General features: G+C 48.8%; 1 non-coding gene and 1 pseudogene across 1 annotated transcript; both read left to right on the forward strand.

The window, feature by feature from the left end:
• The first annotated feature begins 350 nt into the window (after positions 1–350).
• LOC118759688 (U6 spliceosomal RNA) lies at positions 351–457 on the forward strand. Its single transcript, XR_004996346.2, has one exon. It is a non-coding gene; the product is annotated as a U6 spliceosomal RNA (small nuclear RNA).
• A 3,826-nt stretch (positions 458–4,283) lies between these two features.
• LOC105942144 (large ribosomal subunit protein eL21-like) lies at positions 4,284–5,041 on the forward strand (annotated as a pseudogene).
• The last annotated feature ends 14,571 nt before the right edge of the window (positions 5,042–19,612 follow it).

Below are 19,612 nucleotides of genomic sequence, written 5' to 3' on the forward strand. Positions count from 1 at the left end.
CCTGTTCCTCGCCCCCTCTCATCAGTCTGGCATTTGCATAGTGCTTCCCTGCAGTTTTTATAAGTTTTCCCTCCTGTAACTCCCTGCCTTGGCCCCGTGGGTGGCTGCAGGGGATCTTGGTGCCCTGGGTGGGAGGCATCTTCCTCCTCTCTACCCAGACTTCTTGCTCATCCCCCCCGCCCCATGGGGCTCCTGGTCCTCTGGGAACCTGGGAGCTTCCTACTGCCTAGTGGCCTTTGAAGTAGAGGGGGTTTCATTGTGCTCATGAAAAAGTTCTCCTACCACCTTCCCAGGTACCTATGCTCTCCTGTTCAGGGGCCTAAGGCAGTACTTCAAAATCCTTCAGGTTTGTGCTTGCTTTGGCAGCACATATACTAAAATTGGAACAATACAGAGAAGATTAGCGTGGCCCCTGTGCAAGGATGACACACAGATTCATGAAAATCCTTCAGGTTCAAGTGCTGCCCAGCGGCAAGGCGGTCATGGTTGTCCCCTGTGTTCCTTGCTGTGCCTTTTGTTATAGCCTTCTTCTTTCCCCCGACCCCCTAGAAGCCCTACAGGCCTCAGCATATGGGATACCTGACTGTCCCAGATTAATGTCTCTCAGAAGGCAACCTGAGCAAGGACTGAGTGCAAGTGGCTTATCAGGGAGGGAAAAGCATCTCTGGGCAGGCGTAGGTGGTAAAGCCATGAATGTAGGCGGCAGATGATGGAACGTCACCTCCCCAGGGATGCCAGTGGCAGAAGGCTGGGAGCCAGCTTACATGAAGCACCTGCCGAGTACCACCAGCTTTGGATTGTGTGGGACTAACATGTTTGCTTGCAGTGGCTGACAACCATTTTGTTTGTTTTGTTTTGTAATTATTTTTTCTTTATTTTTGATAATCTTTACATAGTTAATCAGGACACAAAGGTTCAAGGGCTATAGGAAAGTGGGTAAGACTATTATTTCCTCATCTTTTTTTTTCCTGTATCGGGGTAAAGGGGGAGATAAAGGGAGAAGCCCCACCCAGTCTCCCACTCATCTCAGGTCCCTGATGTGGGGCATGCTCCGGGGGTCCTGCTCAAGAGGTTTTGATAGTTCAACAGTTCTGAATTGCTGCCAATCTTGCCATTCCAAGCATGATGAGTTTGCTAAAGAATCCACTGATTGACATAGTCCATCTTAGAGTCTCCATTTGCCCTGTCTTTCACTGCCAACATTAGGCTGGGGTAATTGATTGATTTGTTCTGTCCTCTGTCTTTTCATGGTTAGGGTTCTGAGTCCAGCAGTTCGATTGGGGCGATCCCCAAAGAAACTTTGTATGAGGTGATCCCAGACCAGATTCTTATGTGTACTTGGCAAGTGCAGGGCTCGGTACAGTCCATTGCCCCAATCAGCTGGTGGTTGCAATTGCTGAGTCGGTTCTATTTCCAGCCCTGTCTTCCACTGGAGTCAATGGACGTTGCAGTCCAGCCTTGTTCTGCCCAGCACACACTCGGCCTTCACATAAACCAGTGGGAGCTGCAGCCTAGTTGGAGCGACCCACAATAACCCCCATGTTTGTTTGTTTGTTTTAATTAATTTATTTTTAAATGACCTTACTTGTTTGTTTTTTAACCTTTCGATTCCTAGTTACCAAGCGCTCTGCGTGGCTCCTGGTTGTAACACCTACAGACACAGGAAAAAGATCACCTTTCACACTTACCCACTGTCTTTATTATAGTCAGTTCTTCCAACAGTCACTCAGGGGGAATGGTACCAGCATTTCTATTTTACATATGAAAAAACAGGGGCTCAGTGGGGTTGAAGGACATGCCTGGGGAGGAGGGTGGGCATGTGTCCCCAAGTACCAAAGCTAGGATTTGAACTCAGGTTTGCTTCTCCCTGTTTTTTGGTGGTAAGTCTCTGCATCAGGAGCTGGGTGAAGCTACAGCTGTCCTTGGAAGGCTCTCTTGCTTCTGAGGTTCTGTCTCGTTAGCCGCCACTCACCCCACCCCTCCGCCCCCCGACTGCCAAGCAAAGAAGTCCTTTCCTCCTCCTCAGGTGGCTTGTGGCAGATTACTTAGCGCGTGACACGGCGTGTCTGTGTCACTGTTCCCGGGCGGAATTAAATCAGGGCAGGAAAATATTAATTTGGAGTTGGGGATGGAGGCCGCTCCTTTCCAATTACTCTCCACCCCGTCAGGCTTATCCTGGCGCAAACAAGGAAGGAGGCTGGATTAATTGCTTTGGACTCTACCCCACTCCAGTCCCAATTACTGGGCCGTCTTGGCTCCCAGCATTATGAAGCACACTGCTGTGCAGGAAATTGTGTGAAATTTTAACGGATTTCCAGACGCAATAATGGAGCCCAGGATTTGGGGCCGGTGGTTGCTGGGCGCTGGGTCTTGTGTGCCTTGGTGGAGGTTTACACAGTGTGGGGTTTCTTTGTGTGTTAAAGGATCATTTGGTTAACCCCCAAGCCCAGTGCCACCAGAACTGTTCCGCTCCCCAATCCTGCAGATGACAAGGTAACCTATTGCTGTGGTAACAACCCCGACCCCATCCCTGAACCCTCAAGGAAACCTATTGCTGTGGTAACAACCCCGACCCCGTCCCTGAACCCTCTATGCCGAAGGTTCAGCCACCGGGTCTGTACAGCTCAGCCTTTCATGTTATCCTGTGACAGAGGACAGAGGACTCGGCAAGTTGCAGCTATCCATGCAGGATTTGCCAGCACATTCAAGGCTTGAACCCAGGGCTGTCTCTACAGCTCCCTGCGTTTTCTGATCTCACTCTGCTCCCTTCCTCTCTCCTTCAGGATGTATTGTCACTGTCTCTTACTGCCCACAGCTCAGGGTCCTGTCTTGTTCTGTTGCTGTATCTTCAGCTACTGTCAGGGAGCCTGGCACCTTGTGAGCGCCTGTGAAGTCTTTATTGAGTTGACTTGAACTTGGCCCAGCACCTGGAGTCCAGGAGGGGTGGGAGTAGGCTGATGGCTATGGATTGGTGGTGGTGGGTCTCGTGTGAGCCCACATGGAACCTGCTGAGTGTCAGGACTGTGTGAGTGCTTTGCACGGATGGCTTCCTTGGCCGTGACCCTTGGCTCGCTTACGACTGAGAGCTGCAGAGTAAGGTGCAGCACAGGGAGTGGCCTTGCCTTGGCTCACCCAGGAACCTAGTTTGGCTTTGTTGGTGGGAGCTGGCAAGGCCTGGGGTGTGGGTTGTATGCCTGTTAAAGCCATGTGCCTATAGTTTAACTATTGCATGAAATCCTGTTCGCAGATGTAGTACATCCAGTCAGTAGGCGTGCGGATGCTCAGGCCAAGAAGGGGCCTTGGGATGCTGCCCTATTTCTTGGCTTGAGCAGCTTTTCCAGAAGCTTCCAGGAGGAAAGTCAGTTAATCTCCCTCCCCTAACTTCAGTTTTGTGGAGAAGGAAGCCAAGGCCCAGAAAGGACAGTGATTTGCCCTGAGTCACACAGCACATGGACCCAGCCTGGACATCTCTGCTGTAGTAATCACACCAGGAGTGTACTGTGGGGCCTTGTCCCCTGGCGCTGGCCGAATTTGTATTTCCAAGCATATGAGCCTTAAATTACTTCATTACTCCTAAGTCTAGTGCAGGGATCTAGAGACTCTTGGGAGAGGCCCCGAGGGTGTAGTGGTGGAAGTAGACACTGCTGAAGCTGGAGCCTCTCTTAAGTTGTTAACCCTGCACCTCCAGGACAGGGTTATCTTGCCAGGTGGGCAGCTTCCTAGCTCATTCCTATCTATCTATCTATCTATCTATCTATCTATCTATCTATCTATCTATCTTTAGGTTTTATTTATTTTTACTTAAAAGTGTTACAGAGAGAGAGACAGGGAGAGACATAGAGAGATAACCTCCATCTGCTGGTTTACTCTCCAATGACCAATATGGCTAGAATTGGCTGGTGGGAAACTGTGGGCCAGGAGCTTCATCTGGGTTTCCTGCATAGGTGAAGGGGCCTATGGACCTGGACCATCCTCCGCTGACTTCCCAGGCCATAAGCTGGGAGCTAGATCAGAAGTGAAGAAGCCAGGACACAAACCAATGCCCATATGGGATGCCAGCACTGCAGGTGATTAGCCTGATATGTCACCATACCAGATGAGTTCTCACCCATCTTTACCCCCAGTGTTTGTAGCAAGCCCAAGAGGACCAAACAGTGTCCATTCAATTGCCAGCTCCTAATCTGCCCCTCAGCCCTTTCTGGTCTCCTGCCTTTGTTTGCAGTTGTAAACAGAATAGGAGACACCTTTTGGCCAGAACCACCATCTTCCAGTAATTTTCCAAGATGATGAACACAAAAGGAAAGAAAAAAGGTAGCTGTTATGTATTCTCCAAGCCTTTTAGGAAATGTGGAATTGTTCTTTTGGATGCAGACATGTGCATTTACAAGAAAAAAAAAAGACATTGTAGACCAAGGGAATGGGTACTGTTCAAAAGCCCCATAAATGTTACTATGGCAAAACTGAAAGAGTCTGTAATGTTACCCAGCATGCTGTTGGCATTGTTGTAAACAAACAAGGGCAGGTGCAATAGCTCAACTGGCTAATCTTCTAAGCACAGCATGCCACATGGGCACTGGTTCAAGTCCTGGCTGCTCTGCTTTCCTTCCAGCTCCTTGATTATGGCCGGGGAAAGCAGTGGAGGATGGCCCAAGTCCTTGGAACTCTGAACCCATATGGAAGACCAGGAGGTCGCTCTTGGCTCCTGGCTTCGAATTGGCTCACCTCCAGCAATTGCAGCCATTTGGGGGAGTGAATCAGTGGATGGAAGATCTTTTTGTCTGTAAATCTGCGTTTCAAATAAAAATAAATATATCTTTAAAAAAGATACTTGTCAAGAGAATAAACATGCACATTGACCATATTAAATATTCTAAGAGCTGAGACAGTTTCCTGAAATGGGTGAAAGAAAATGATTAGTAAAAGAAGAAAGCCAAAGGGAAAGGCACCTGGGTTCATCTAAAACCCAGTCTGCCACCTTGTCAGAACCCATGGAAAGGAGCCTGAGCTGTTGGAACCTGTTTCCTATGAATTCATGGCATAATAAGTGAAAGAAAAATAAAAGACCTCAGGACTCTTAAGAAAGAAGAAGAAAAAGAAAAAGAAGTGGAAGAGACAAAATCTAACCTGCTTATTATTATTATTTTTTTAAATCTGGTGCCTCAACATCTTTAATTAAATGCAATATCGAGCTCTGAGTTTTCCAGCTGCTATGGCAAAGGGGAAAACATGGTGACTCCATATTTTATGCAGTTTACCAAGAGGGTGCCTCATTTCTTCCTGGGCTTATTTTTTGGCAAGTTACTTCTGATGGTGAAGAGGGCCTTGGAGTGGCACAGGAGCTAGGGCCTCGTTTCCCCAGGCAGCTCACACAGAGACATCTACCTGGTCAGGGCAGTTATTTGACTAACAGGGGCAGTTTCTCCCAATGTCAACGGCAGGAGGTGGCCAGAGGTCTACTGGGCTCTGGGGACTTTGGTCTGTGCAGCTGCCTCTAGAGGCTGTGGTGCTATTACAACCCACACTGAGAAAACTCCGTAAAAGCTGCCCGGCAGATATAGGCAGCTGGACAGGAGGCAATAGCCATGGAGTAGGGGACACAGTGGCCAATAGTGGCCAGTGACCATGGAAAATGAGAGTTCCTGTCTCAAGGGCCAACTGCCAAAGGGAGAAAAAGTGAGGTGCTGGAGGGGCGTGCCATTACAGGAGATTGAATTTGCATCCCAGCCTCCCACACTGGGAGGAGAGTTTCTTGCAGGAGTTTCCTGGGAGGAGCTGTGGCTTCACTACCCCACACCCCAGTGCAGCAATGGCTTTTATGAGGTCTGGATTGAGAGTTGTGTGGGCACCAGGGGATGGCTGCAGAAGAGTGGAGCGGGGGAAAGGGGATAGAGCTGGAACCATGGCTTTGAGACGAGCATAGTAGAGTGGAGTGGGGGCAGAGCACTGTGCAGCTGATGGCCTAGACAGACTTCTGGGGGCAGAGGGGTTGGGGAGCAAAGGAAGGGATCTGGATGTAGGCCAGGCTGCTGGAGGACAGAGCACAGGTTGGGGGAGGCAGGTGGGGAGCATCATTGGCTGTCTGAGTCCTGCCTGCCCCGCGAGCAAAGAATTCACATGAGCAGAGTATGCCTCCCTAATGGCTGTCTTTTGTTTAAGAAGCAGGCCCTCTACACCCACACCACTTCCAACCAGCAGCCCAACCAGAAGCAGCTGTATCCATTAACAGCCTCCTCCTGGTTAGGGTGGAGCAATGTCTCTTAAAATGGAGTTTGTTGTAGAACAATCTGGAAGGATTAGTTGGCAAGGCCCCATCCCTGGGTGCTGCCCAATCATTTGCATTTCTTTCTTTAATATTTATTTATTTATTTTTATTTGAAAAGTAGAGCTACAGAAAAAAGGAGAGAGAGAATGAGAGAAAGGAGAGACCTTCTGTCTGTTGGTTAACTTCACAAATGTCTGCAACTGCTGGAACTGAGCCAGTCTAAAGCCAGGAGCCAGTAGCTTCCTTTAGGTCTCCCACATGGTTCAGGGGCCCAAGGACTTGGGTCATCTTTTTCTGCTTTCCCAGGCCATAAGCAGGGAGCTAGATTGGAAGTTGAGCAGCTCATGCTGCTCATGAACCAGCACCTATATGGGATGCTGGTGCCACAGGTAGAAACTTAGCCTATTAAGCCATGGCACTGACCCCCTTTGCATTTCTAATAAGTGACCAGGTGGATGTTGATGCTACTGGCTTGGCGAAATCCAGTAGGTGAGTCCATGTCCCAAGTAGCCCCAACCCAGCCCTCTTTCTCACCTATCCACTGTCCAAGTCCTCTGTACCAGTGGGGGAGGGGCCTAACTTCCAGAGAGGTCTGGGCAATTCCAGCAGCCTGACTGCTGGACAACCTCCGACCCCTCTGAGCAGGGCACTATGGGTATCTGCTTGCCGCATCCTTGGCCCCAATAGGTGCCCACAGAAACCTGGGCTACTTGTTCTGTTAAGAGAGGTCATGGTGAGTGCTTGGTCCCGGGCAGCTGGGCAGCAGCAGGAGGGGTCCTCAGTACAGGGATCTGGCTCTGCAGCTCTGCCAGGGCCTCCATCCAGAGAGCCTGTTTGCACCTGTGTCACGGCGAGCTCAGGAAACCTAATTAGCTAGTTTGGTGTTTTATAATTAGGTCCTTTAAAAGAATTCATAGGTGGTGATAATAAGCCCATTTAGAAATCTGTTAAGCTTTGGAGAAGTTGAAGGGGAACCTTGTAACTGTGCACAGTTGCTTTCCCTGTCTCCACCTTATCGCTGCTCCCTGGTACTTCTTCCTGTCCCCTCTCATGACATCCACAGAGCTGTGTAGACCCTGTCCCATCTCTGCACCAGGGCTAAGTGCTTGTTGTACACCAGGAAGTGTGGCACAGGAACTGATTCATGTCATTCCCCCTCAGCCATCAGAGAGGTGGGTACCATCGTGGTATCCATTCCATAGGTGAGGAAACTGGATGGCAGAGTCCAAGAACCCATCTGAAGCTACATGCCCTTCAGTAGCTGAGCCAGATGTTGAACCTGGGCTGTCTGACTCCTAACCCTTCACTAAATCCCATGTTTTTGAACTTGCAGCCTCCATTCACCCACAGCCTCAGCACACTGTTTCTATGTTTTCTCAGATCTGAGACTTCTGATGAGTGTTGCTTTCCCAGCAACTCTTGCTGTCTGGCTTCCTGACACAGTAGTGGATGATGGCAGATATAGTGCTTCTTTCCCTCCCCTCCTTCTTCCTCCTCTGGGCCTGCATATCCAGAGGTTCAGTCAGCCAGGGTCCTTGAAGACTCTACTCTCTGCATTAGAGCCCTATCCTCTTTGGTCACCCCATTTGTTTCCCACCCAGCCCTTGTCAAGGGAACCTTTTGGAAGCATGCACACTTGCTTATTGCCTGTCTCTTCTCATTAGGATGCAAGCACTGCCAGGGCCTGCATGGGTTCCCAGTACCATGGAGCAGGACTCCTGCATGTTGAACCTGACTCAGCTTCCTAAACTGTTAAATGGGGACCATTGCTCCTCTATAAAGTACTGAAGGGCCTAGGACACAACAGGTGCTGTAGCCACTTCCTTCTACTCCTCCAGTCTCCCTGAAGGAAAGTAGTGAAACACCCAGTGGTGTTCGACTGCACTAACAGTGCAGGATCCTGGGGTGGATCCTCTTGTTTATAGCACCGAAAGCTAGAGTTCTGCAAAGCCAATGAGCCCTCCTAGATTTATTTACTTTGGAAATGTGGTGTTTTTGTTTGTTCTGGACTCTGTGACCGTGGGCCACTGAGTGTGTGTAACTGTAAGGATATATTAGTATTAATATCTTCTTATGGAAGTTCATCATTACAGGATTGGAGTGAGGAAGCATAGCAATGAGGAAGCAGCTGAGTGTGCCCGCTGGCCACAGAGCTGGTTTAGGCTTGGGCACCCTCCACTTGCCAGCTGCATCACTGTCAGACAAGTTTTGCATCTCTCCAGGACTGGGTTTCTCTGCTGCATACTGGGGAGTGGTGAAGGTGGCAATAATGTACCTGTTTCATAGCAAAGCAGCCATGTTAAATGATGTTTCAGGCCTGGTGTAATGGCTAAAACCTCACCTTGCAAGCGCTGAGCCAGGATCCCATATAGGCACTGGTTTGTGTCTCGCTGCTCCACTTCTGATCTAGCTCCTTGCTTATGGCCTGGGAAATGAGTCTTTAAAAAAATGATGTCTCAATATCATTTTTTTCTATAAAGACCCTTGAACACTTACTGTGTGCCAAGCAGCATTCTGTGTTCTGGTGTTCAGAACTAAGATGTGGGATGCTCCAAGGGACTTATATTCTAGGGAAGACACCGCATGTAATACTCTCAAAATAGTGCTCTGTAAGTGCTGACCAACAAAGCAGCTCTGCACAGTGACATGGCTTATGGAGATAGGACCTGCTTCCACAGTCTCATCAGTGGAGAAGATGCACACACAGTGGATACACCTACATGTTTGATTTTGATCTAGAGTAGGAGTTGAAGGTGTTCCTTTTTCATGAGCTGAGAATCCAGTGCATATGTGTGTGTGTGTGTGTGTGTGTGTGTGTGTGTGTGTGTGTGTGTAGGCTGGGTTACCAGGGTCTAGAGAGGGAAGCTAGCATTTGTGTGTGTGTGTCTGGGATTTCAGTATGTGTATGTGATTGGGATTCTGGTGTGTGTGTGTGTGTGTGTGTGTTGGGAATGGATATATGTGTGCTGAGCCTGTCTGTAGACAGGTCTCAGCCTTATCAGTCCATGCACTCTCTTACATGCACATTTCACACAGCGATCCCTTCTGGTCTGCTCCCCGCCCCCATCCCCACCTCTGGAGGATCTGCAAATTCTATCCCTACTTCAAGGCAACCCTCACAACTCGAACTGTTCAGTGGGGGGAAAGCAGTCCTCCATTCTTCATATTCCTCCCCTTTCACTGCTGCCTTGTCCCTTCCCCTGACCCCCCATTTGTTTCTCTCCCCCTGCTGAGCCACGGGCCCCTCCAGGCCCAGATCTTATCCTCTCATCCCTGAATCCTCTGCATCACATCATTGCCCCAGAAGCACATTCTCAACGGGCACTTCTTAGGCACAATTTCTTCTGAATTGTTACATTTTTCTGACATGGGTCTTGTCTGGAGCTGTGCATGTGCGGTGGCTCCTGTGTGCGTGCTGCCTCCGTGTACTGTCACATGTGTCCACGGGACCCAGTGATCGTTTTGGGTGTGTGTAGGGTACAGTGGCAGCCCAGTGCCCAGTGATGGATGAGGGGGGTGGAGGTGACTTTCCCAGGGGAAGATTAGCGCCTGGCAGCTATGATTTGTCTTGTGCCCTCCTGTCCTTTTGCTGGGACCCACTGCAGAGTCATTCATTACAGAGGCTGCTGTCACAGGCTGGGGGCAGGGACTGAGCAATGTATGTGTGTGGGGTGTGGGGAGGTGTTGGACCCTTCCCCTAGGGGACATGCCCATGTCTGAGACCAGAGCCCACTGTGTGCCCAGGCAGCAGGTCTCTGGAGTTAAGTGAAGAGGACTCAGTTGCAACTCATCTTCTATGACAGCCTCACACCCAGAAAGGGGCATTGATTCCCCTGGCAGATGTTGTCACCCAATGCCCACAGAGTCTGTGCTCTCCCTTGGAGGAGCTCCCATTGCTGGGCAAGGAAACTGTACAGAGTGTATGGAGGCTAGTGAGATGGCTGCCCTCAAGTATGTGCCACCTTAGGGCAAGTGACAAGCCACAAGGTAGATGGAGAGAACACTCACCTCTGGGTTTGGAAATGGAGGCTTAAGTCCTGGGTATATTCCCAGTTAGCATTTTGGCTAATTTAAACCTGCCACAATCTCACTGCCTACATCTGTAGAATGGGGCTGATGATATGTCCTCCAATTGTGGAGCTGGATTTAAAGGTGATGAATCTGTCAGTGTACTTTTTAAACTAGAAGGTGCTGGTTTGGTGAGTGGAAACAATGCTTCTTCCATGGTGCTGCAGGTTGGGGTGGGCTATACAGTCACATAAAACCCCACATTGTCTATGATCCTCTGTGGTTTACATTGCAGTTATACTCTTTGTACTTCATTTTAAATTGTGGTCTTGCAATGTTTACTTACTTGAAAGGCAGAGTTAAAGAAAGGAAGGTAGAGAGAGAGAGAGAGAGAGAGAGAGAGAGAGAGAGAGAGAGAGAGAGAGAGAAATCTTTCATGTATTGGTTTACCCCTGGCAATGATCCCAATAGCTGGAGCAGAGCTAGGCCAAAGCCAGGAGGCAGGAGGCAGGAGTCAGGAACTCCATCTGAGTTTCCCACATGGGTGCAGGTCCCAAGTACTTTGGCTATCTTCTACTGCTTTCCCAGATGCATTAGCACAGTTGGAATGGAAAGGGAACAGCTAGGACTTGAACTGTTGCTCATATGAGATGCTGGCATCACAGGGGCAACTTAACCTATGGAACCACGGTGCTGGTCCCCTCTTTCTATTTCTCAACTCTGACAACAACTGCAAGCCAGGTCAAGGTAGACGCTGTTACATTCTGTGTTGTGGGACTGGAAGAACAGCTCAGAGTACTAACGACTTGTCCAAGGTTCCTCAGTTGTAGAAGGCCTAGAATTTGAGTCTGCTTCCTTCTGACACCCAGCCCCATAGGTACCTTCTCTGCAGCTACACTCAGAGTCCCTCCTCTGTTGCTGTGCCCTCCATTGTCTCTGCTGTGGTCTAGGGGACCCTTATCGCCTCAGACTTCCCTCCTGTAAATAAAAGCAGTATCCTCCCCCATGCATGAATGGGTATAGTAATGACTGAACTATCTCCCCTACTCTCTGTTCCCCACTCCTTCACTGTGCCAACTGTTTTTGAATGCAATGATGTCAGGGCAGGAATGATAAGGAGAGAGAGAGAATCTGTAGGTTTGAGAGTGTAGAGATGGAGAAGAGAGCAAGTTGAGAGCAAGGTGCTCTCATGCAAATCTGGCAGGCTAAATGCTGAATTCATATGGTAAGAAAAGAAGGAGAAAATGGAGAGCAGAATGGGAGAAAAAAGGCAGGAAAGAAAGGAGGGAGGAAGGGAGTGAGAGGGATGGAAGTTGAGGTAGAGAGTATGGGGAGTGTACAAGGGAAAGGGGAAAGAAAAGGAAATGAAGAATAAGACAGGAAGGAACTGGAGAGGTGAGGCAGGAGGAATAAAAAGGGGGAAGGAGGAGGCTAGAGGCTGGGGAGGGTGTAGAGGGGGCAGAACGGCAGGGGTGGGGGGAAGCCAGCTCTGCTGTGGCAAGGGGTGGGAGATTGAAGGCTGCATCACAGCAGGCAGTGGAGGAGAGGAATAAGTCATAAATGCTGTGGGGGCAAAGGTCAAATATAGACTGATGGCTCCATTGTTTCCCAGCCTTCAAGGAGGACCCTGTTGGGGGTTTGCTGAGATGCTTAACTCTTCCCTGCCCAGCCTTTTGATGGTAAGGTTGGGGTGGGGAGGCAGAGGGAGAAAATCACGTGTGTGTGTGTGTGTGTGTGTGTGTGTGTGTTGAGTTCAGGTAGAGGAAAGGAGTGAAGATTAGTGGGTTGCAGTCGGGTTGGACAGGGGACCCTTAAGGTTTGGAACTGAACCCTGGGGGACAGGGATCAGCATCATCTGCCTGTCACTTCATAGGAGGCAGAGATCACTGAAAAATGTCACATCTCTTTTTTTTTACCCTCCATGGTCCCTGTTTACATCTCCTTGCAAGGTGATGGGAATGGGGTGGGGGTGTTTAGCCTGGAAAGAAGGAAGTTCCTAGATTGTGACTGTTGAGTAACACCTGTCATTGTCAAGAGTGATAATAAATGCTCTTAGTAATCTAAAGCAAATATTTACTAAATAAGGAAAATGAGATGTCAATTAATGCTTATCAACACATTAATATGGCAGTTGGCAGCTGTCTGATCCCTCCACACCTCTCTTTAGAAATAGATACTGGCCAGAGGGATTTGGCTATAAAGTGACTCTTGCTGGCTGAAAAAGCCAGAAGTTGGTTAGAAACCAGGCAAGAGGAAAATGTGCAATCATGGGGAAGGCATTCAGAACCACGGACAGTCCCCAGATAGGTTCCCCAGAGTCTGCTTTCTGCTGGGGGTGCTGCCACCTTAGATTCTTTAAACCCTGCCCAAGAGAGAGCTGAGTATCTGGGGGTGCCAAATGTTGACTACTCTTGGGCTACAACTCTTCCCCCCACCCTCTATGATGTATAGACTGACAAAGGACTTAATGCTGTGAATACATAAAGCTGCGGAGGCCTGGGCGGTGGAGGGTGACAGCTGCCCTTTAATGCTTGGCTTTTTAAAGATCATGGTAGAGTTCAGAAAGTATAGTCATGAGGTTTAATGATTTAATGGGGACGACTGGGGAGCAAAAATAGTTACTGCGCCCTGGGGAAAAGTGACTCCTCATACATATTACTTTAGCCTAATGGCCTATAACGCCCTCCCCCTGAGCCTGTGGGGGGAGTCACGCTACATAGCTGCTGTAATACCGAATGGCCTGATTAAATGCATATTAAACAATACTAAATTGGGGGAAAAAAAGGCGGAGGTGTTGCTCAATGTGTTTATTCACTTCTGTAGGGGGAAGGTAGGGCTCCTTCTCTGGTGGTAGATGGGAGAAGTCCTCTAGCCTGCTCCCCAAAAGATGTGGAGTCCCAATGAGAGAGGTGGGAAGCCAAGTTCTTTGGGAGGAATATATGAGAGGGGATACCTCCAAAATGGGAGAAGATGCCAGACCTTAAGAATATTAAAGCCAGGAATAAGAATCGTGCCGACTCACTGTCCCAACAGGTCATATGTGTGCCCAGTGGGAGACTTGGCCTTATATATGGATTTGATTCTAATTAGTCCTTTGCTGAGAGGCTGTTTTTCTATAAATCCTGGAGTTGCTCATGGATTCTTGGGCCTACTGGGATGATCTTCTTAACCCCTCCCCTTTATCAGTATGACCCTAGGTACCAGTTCTAAGATTCTGGTTAGCTGACAAGATCTTCCACAGACCATGGATGCAAAGCAGGGTCATGTGGAAGATGATGTCTTTTTCTCCCCAGTATCTGTACTGAGTATCCCCAAGAAAGAATATTGTGACTCAATGTCCCCCCCCTTTTTTTTAAAAAAAAGAAAACTACCCAAGTAACTACAATGGTATTCAAAATTGAAGTTCAGTTCAGTAGACTGTGAGAGCTGAGTTACTTCAGAGTGACCTGGTTTCATTTCTTTGCTTCATGAACAAGGAGCTGAGGCCCAGTGAGGCCATGGCTTTTCCATGACCTGTAGAGATGGACCAGGCTCTTGGCTCTCAACCTAGTTCTTTTACCACTGCACCCTTACCTTCATTTTGGTGGGATAAATAGGACCAGTGTCAGAGTGAGTGACAGTGAAGGATGAACATCTGGGCTCTGCAGCTGTGTTCTCCACATACACCAAATCAAAAAATAGACCAGGAAGAGGGATTCCTTGCTCAGCTGACTTTGGCTAAGATGCCAGCACCTCTGATTTTCTGTCTCCCCAAAACCTGCCAGACCATGTCTCTGACTGTGGGTTCTATAGGCCCTGACTCACCCATGGCCTCATATACTACAGCATTAGGAGCCTGGGTACCACAGCCCTGGTGCTGGGATTAAAGTCTTGTGCCTGTCACTATGGGTAAGTTAAGCAGCCTCTAAGTGCTTGAATTTTCTCATTTGTAAAAGATTGTGACATAAGGATTAAATAAGCTAATATATAAATAGTAAAAACAATGTCTGGATATGGTCATTGCTATGTAGGTGGTGACTACTATTGTTTTAATATTTTAAATCTGTCTCGTTATGTTTTGCAATGCATTAAATAGTTTGTGTATTTACATCTTATTTTCAATTTGAAGTTCATTAACGATGGATTCTAGGTTCTGTATCTTAAATATTTGGTTCTCTCAAGTTTTTTTTTTTTTTACTTATTTTTATTGGAAAGTCAGATATACAGAGAGGAGGAGAGACAGAGAGGAAAATCTTCCGTCCGATGATTCACTCCCCAAGTGAGCGCAATGGCCGGTGCTATGCCGACCCGGAGCCAGGAGCCAGGAACTTCTTCCAGGTCTCCCACACAGGTGCAGAGAGTACCAAGGCTTTGGGCTGTCCTCCACTGCTTTCCTAGGCCACAAGCAGGGAGCTGGATGGGAAGTGGAGCTACTGGGACTAGAACCGGCGCCCATATGGGATCCTGGGGCATTCAAGGCGAGGACTTTAGCCGCTAGGCCACACCGCCGGGCCCAAGTTTTTTTTTAAAGTATCTTATTTATTTATTTGAAAGATAGAGTGGAAAGAGAGATGGAAAGACAGAGAGAGAATGTGATCTTCCATTTACTAGTTCACTTCCCAAATGGCTACAACAGTTAGATCTGGGCCAGGCTAAAGTCTGGAGCCTGGAGCCAGGGGCCAAGAACTTCATCCAAATCTCCCAAATGGGAGGCATTGGCCAATGTTCTTGAGCTATCACCTGCTGGCTTGCTAGGCACATTATCAGGAAGCCAGATTGGAAGCTGTGCAGCCAGGACTCGAACCGGCACTACATCGTGGCTGCAGGTGTCACAAGCTGTGGTTTAGCCTACCCCATCCCTCAGGTTCTGCATGGTCTCAGTTTCTAGTCAAGATTCTGTAAGTCCAAAAGTTGTTACCCCTGAGTGGATGAAGAAAAAGGCTTCTGAAGGGAGGATAAGGATTGTGTCAGGAGGATAGTTACGTAGACTTTCATATCCAGGCAAGGTCCAACATGAAGATTCTATTTGTGTTCCTGTGATTTTGGAACATTTGAAAGTACTTCATTGGGTGGTGATGGATGCTGGACCAGCAAATGCCTCTGACAAGTGAGTGTTAAATAAAAAGGAGTCCATTTTTTAAGAGGCAGAGTAACAGAGAAGGAGAAAAGAGGGAAAGAGGAAGAGGTGTCTTCCATTCACTGATTCAGTTCTCAAATGCCCACAACAGCTGGGGCTGGGCCAGGCTGAAGCTGGGAACCAGGAACTCCATCCCAGGCTCCACTGTGAGTGGCAGGAACCCATGTACTTCGACCATCATCTGATGCCTGCTAGGCACATTAACAGTATTCAAAATGGAGACTGGATTTGATCTCAAGCATTTTGATGTGGGATGCAGGCATTTCAAGTAGTGACTTAATTCTCTGCACTCAGTGTCCACATCTGGAAAGCAGTCTGGCTTCTGCCTTCCTGGTAGACTAGTGGGGACACACAAGGAGACATACAGGGCCTGACTTTATTGAGTCACAGTATGATTTCTAGGGAGGCTTCTGGCTTGTTTGCTGCTGTTTGGAATATAGTGTTACAGGCCTGGAAACCATCTGAGGCATAGGCTGCAGTCCACGAGGTTCTTCCCTATTCCTGGGAAACACCCAGGGATAATGAGGCAGGAGTGTGGATCTCATGGAAGGCACTGTCTGGTGTCTTCCTGACATGCAGGTTTCTGACATGCAGGATTGCCTGAGAGTAGCTGTACCAACCTTGTCATCATGGTCATCATGGTCATCAAGTCATGCTGCTCCTTAGACACTCCACTTCTGTTTTGTCTTTTTGTCGTCCAATTCCTAACTCTTTTATTCCATGTCACTCTCTGTTTTTTTTTTTTAAGATTAAAAAAAATATTGCAAAGTCAGATATACAGAGAGGAGGAGAGACAGGAAGATCTCCCATCTGCTGATTCACTCACCAAGTGGCCACATTGGCTGGAGCTGAGCTGATCTGAAGCCAGGAGCCAGTAACTTTTTCCGGGTCTCCCACATGGGTGCAAGGTCCCAAGGCTTTGGGCTGTTTTCCACTGCTTTCCCAAGCCACAAGTAGGGAGCTGGATGGGAAGTGGGGTGCCGGGATTAGAACTGACACACATATGGGATTCCAACATGTGTAAGGTGAGGACTTTAGCCACTAGGCTACCGCACCGGGCCTGTCACTCCCTTTTAAAAACACTTCTCCAAGTTTTCCATTTCCTTTCTTTATTAGCCTTTTCACAAACTACATGGCACCACTGTTTCTTAGGCTCTTCATGACTTAGCCACCAGACTCGAAGTTCCTGTGGGTCTTTGCCAAACCAACTGAAGCACACCCCATGCTCTAATACCTAATATTAGTCCTGTCCCAGAATTGGCAGGTATTACGAAACAGGTGGAGGAGAGTTTGAATAAATGTACAAATGTCCTTATCTAAAGACCGCATGCAGCCAGAAGGCAAGAGTTAGCCTTCCATACGCCTGTCCAGAAAGACTTAAAAGAGATGGAAAGCATCTCACTGAGCAAGTTAGTGGCAGGAAGCTCCAGCTCCAGACCATTCCCTTGGGGGAAGGGGAAAGGAAAGGAGACTGTACTAGTCCCTCCCTCTTGTCCCACCAGAGACGCCTCCACACACGGTGTCACTCACACAGCTTCAATTGCCTGTTCGCCTCCCCTCTTTCTCCCTCTGCTGCATTTAAAATAAATGCCCAATAAAAAATCCACCTCTCCCTGTCACTGAACGGGGCAGACCCTCCCACCCCCAGGTCCCTGATGCTCTTAGATTTTTCTGCTGCCACGTTCCACCCTGAGCCATGTCTTCTAGTATTTTGCTTTCAAATTGTGTCTCCTGCCATTTGTGCCACATTTAAAATGCTAACAGTACAGAATGTCATTTACAGAACCGGGGCGTTTGCTCCGGAAAATTAATTTGACTTATTCCTTCTGCCTGTTCCTATCTCCAGGCCAATATTATGCTACTCATTCTACAAGAGTAATACTTAATGAATAGGACTATTAATAATGTCAAGGTCCGCGGGGGCCTGGCGGCTAACGGATAGGCGTAGACGGAAGGAACCCATCACCTGACTCCTGGTTTAATGTCCCATGAAAATATCAGGCACTGCAGTGTAATTATGGAGCAGGGAGAGGCGAGTGGATGACGACCCAGAGTTTCTTAAATATTTTTCAAATTAGTTGATGCTTTTCCTTTTGAGGGAGGAGTGTGTTTATCTCTCCTATCTCCCCCCTCCATTTTTAGTTTGGTCTGGAAGGGGAGTGGGCTTGTTTTTACTAAAAATCTGCACACACAGAGAAGACACTGCATAGTACACAGATTTTAATAGCTGTTGAGATACTGTGTTCCATATGAGAAGGGGCAGAGAAGGGTTTGGGTTTTCATTTAGTAAAACAAAACAGAAACGGAAAGTGGAATCCAAATATCTGATTTATAGAACATCTCAGTGACGCTCCTTCTTTGCTTTATCCTCCAACCCCACTGAAGCGCATAGAATCACAGAGCTAGCAGCACTTTTGAGAGAGAGAATGAGAACCCCCTTGTCCCAACCCCATCTGCATGCCCAGCCCTCCCCCATCACTCCCTACCCACAGTCCTGGGAGATATGCCCCTTGCTAGACAGGTTTTTCTTTGCTGGAAGCCTGATTTCCTTCAAGTCCTAAGATTATGATCCTGGCTTGGCCCACATGACTGCTTTTATAGGACTGGCTCAGCAGGGTTGAGCAGGAGAGGAGAGCGGTAACAGGGGGGTCTGAGACTGGGGGCAAGGAAATTGGAGTTGGAGTCCTGCATGTCAGTCTCATCTCATGTGCAGGAAGGGGATAAGGATATCTGCTTTGCAGGGTGGTAGTGAGGCCACGAGATAATGGGTGTGAAGGGCCTCAGGCCATGGCTGGCACACGCAGGGAGATGATAATGTTCATCCCTTTTGTCCAGTTCACAGATGGTGCAGTCAGACTCAGTCATGGCAGGGACCAATTGCCTCTTGCTGGTTCAGGGTTGAACAAAGGATATGTACCAAGAGGCCCTGAGGAGTGCGTGTTGTGTGGGAATTCCCAGGGCAATGAAGGGGAGACATGTACTCAAGGAACCCTAAGTCCACTCTAACGGCAGAGAATCAGCCTCCAGACCAATCAAGGCTTTTAGTCTAGTAATGGAACCCCTCTCTTTGAGGGGCTCCCAGTCTTATTGAAGAAAGATTATGAGATGGTCCCAACTTCTAATCTGGGAAGCATTGTAGTCTGATGGAGGAAGCCCAGTTTCTGGTAAGGACTGGGGGTTTCTCACCTTGTTGGGGAAAAAAGACCATACTTCACAAGGCACCCCAGGTACAGGAGATACCATCCATGTTCTGGGGCTTCCCAGTTTGTCAGATGTCAGTGAACAGGTCTTGCTCACAAAAGCTCCAAATTGCTGAGAGCCATACAAACCTGAACCTAGTAAAATACCAGTCTAATGGGGAAGATACAGTCTGCCTTGGAGAGACTGTAGTTCGATGAGATAATTAAGGTGGCTTGAAGAAGACCCAGCCAATGGAAGAGACCAGAGCCAGGGCTCAGGAGCCCAAAGGTGGTGGTGGGGAGACAGGCCCTTTGCCCTTGGGGATGGTCAATGTGAAGAAAACATGATGCTGGAAACCTTGGTCATGTGATCTGATTGAAGGGACAGGGTCCCACCCTAGTGCAGCTTTTATCTTTCACAGGAATGGCCAGGCAAGTAAAGGTAAGTGAATAGCAGCAGCCACAAAGGAGGGGGAAGCCTAAGCCACTGGGCTCAGCTGGCAAGAAGTCAGCCCGAGCCCACGCGAGTGGGAGATGCCCGAGAAGGCTGGACGTGCGGCTGGATCAGCCAAACTAGGCTGGAAGCAGGCTGTCCCACCCCTTTTCCTTGGCTTCCGAGGAGCCTCTTTTCAGTACCACGGGCAGCGACCGCCGCAACTCCGTCCAGGGCCCGGCTGGAGGGGCGGGTGCAGGGCTCCAAGTCTCTCTCGGCAAGTATCTGTCTCCCCCATGCGTCCGTAGCTCCGCAAACGAGGCCTCGCTCAGCGTCCGCACTGGCGCCCGCCCTTGCCAAGATGGGGAATTCTTCCCGAACACTCCTGCCAACTCCAGGGCCTGGAAGGCTGCCAGGGCTTCCTCCTAGCGTCAGATCGGGAGAGCAAGACAGGTGTGTGTGTGTGTGTGTGTGTGTGTGTGGTGTTGGGGGAGGCAGAGTGTCGGTTTGGGGGAGATGGCACAGTGAGGCTCATTTTGCTCCTTAGCCCTGGGACACTTGGGACTAGCTGGGATAAGTCACATCCTGAGCCCCGGCTGTCTGTCCGTTTGGCA

This window comes from Ochotona princeps, chromosome 17 (genome assembly GCF_030435755.1).
Source record: "Ochotona princeps isolate mOchPri1 chromosome 17, mOchPri1.hap1, whole genome shotgun sequence".
NCBI lineage: Eukaryota > Metazoa > Chordata > Mammalia > Lagomorpha > Ochotonidae > Ochotona > Ochotona princeps.